Below are 1,460 nucleotides of genomic sequence, written 5' to 3'. Positions count from 1 at the left end.
TATAGTTTTCACGGTCTCGCTACATAACGTCTTTGTGGTTTTTTGTTTCTTCATTAAATGACAGCGTGCAGTATTTTGTGCCGTTTTTATCTGTTTTGATAACAAATGACTCTTTTGTAAGTGATCTGTTGCCCTCCTTACTTCGCCGCCCAAAATGAAGTTGGATATCGAACCAAACTTTGTTCAGGAGTCCTCTTGGATGGTTGGGATTACATGCGTTAGATTCCCTGATCATTTTCTCATCTGCGGGTGAAATCGATGGATGATGGGTCGTTTTATCTCTGCCTGCGTGTCTGATTGTTTTAATTGTTCCGAGGAAGACGTTGTTTGCAGGCTTAAAAGGGTCATTCTTTAAACACCAGGAACGACTAAGTGGAGGTTCGTTAAGGTACCTGTTGAGCCCCGTGCGCAGTCCGAGATAACTGCTGATACTATAGGGCTCACCTTTTGCGGCACGGATGCATAGAAGTGTCGAAGTATTAAGTTCAGCTCAGCCTTTTCAATTGTCGCCAAATTAACCTGAATGTAATTTTGTAACAGCCAGTCTGTAAAGCACTTAGTAGCCCATCTTGTTTGCCGAATTGTATTCTGTTCGTTTCTCGTCAATTCCAGCGTAATCAGCTGTTCTTCTGTCACTGCAGCCGACCTAACAGCGTTTACCGAAACAGAATTTGATGTGCGTTTGCTTTCACACTCTTCTTCAGAGTCTGACCAAACAGGCTTCAGGTCGAATGTAATCTGAAAGTCATCCATTGTATCAATTTCTGGATGCGCACTAATGAGCACTAATAGATGAGTATCTAATAGACTATCATAATAGTATGAGCACTAATAGACCTACAAAACAACCGGTGGCTTGTGTGCGTGAAGCTTGTCGTTATGGCAACGCGTGAGCGGAGTAATACAGTTATTGTGTGAAAAGCCCGTGCTGTTATCACGAATATCAGCACAGTTAGAACGCTTCTCAACCAATCAGATTGTAAGGTCGGAACTACCTGTTGTATAATGCTGCATAACTGTCTTTTGTACCACTGACAGACGGACTTAAGGGTTGATGCTGCTTTATGTAAGGGCCAAAATAGTGAAGTTCAAAAAGTCTCAGTCAGCCGACAGTGCCAACATGCAGCCATATTCGGGGATGAGATCTTTTATGAAGTGCATTCTCTTTGATTTTGTTGGACTTGTAGGAGATTGTTCTGTTCTTGTTGCAGTGCTGCTGGAGGGTTTTCTTTTTAATGGTGGTGGTGGGGTGTTTGTGATTATATGTAACTGTAATACCTTATGAGCATTTGCATCTTTGTTCCCATTTTGACGGTATAAAGCATGAGCTGTCAGAAGGGGAATTCGAACCCACGGCTCCAGGGGAGACTGCGAGCTGAACGACTGCTTGGCCATCCTGACTTGCTTGCACGTTACCAATGCCAATTTTCCTCAACACCCCCATATGGCCTAAGATTTGA

This window comes from Trichomycterus rosablanca, unplaced genomic scaffold (genome assembly GCF_030014385.1).
Source record: "Trichomycterus rosablanca isolate fTriRos1 unplaced genomic scaffold, fTriRos1.hap1 scaffold_229, whole genome shotgun sequence".
In the NCBI taxonomy this organism is placed as follows: Eukaryota; Metazoa; Chordata; class Actinopteri; order Siluriformes; family Trichomycteridae; genus Trichomycterus; species Trichomycterus rosablanca.
This window is presented reverse-complemented; position numbering follows the sequence as displayed.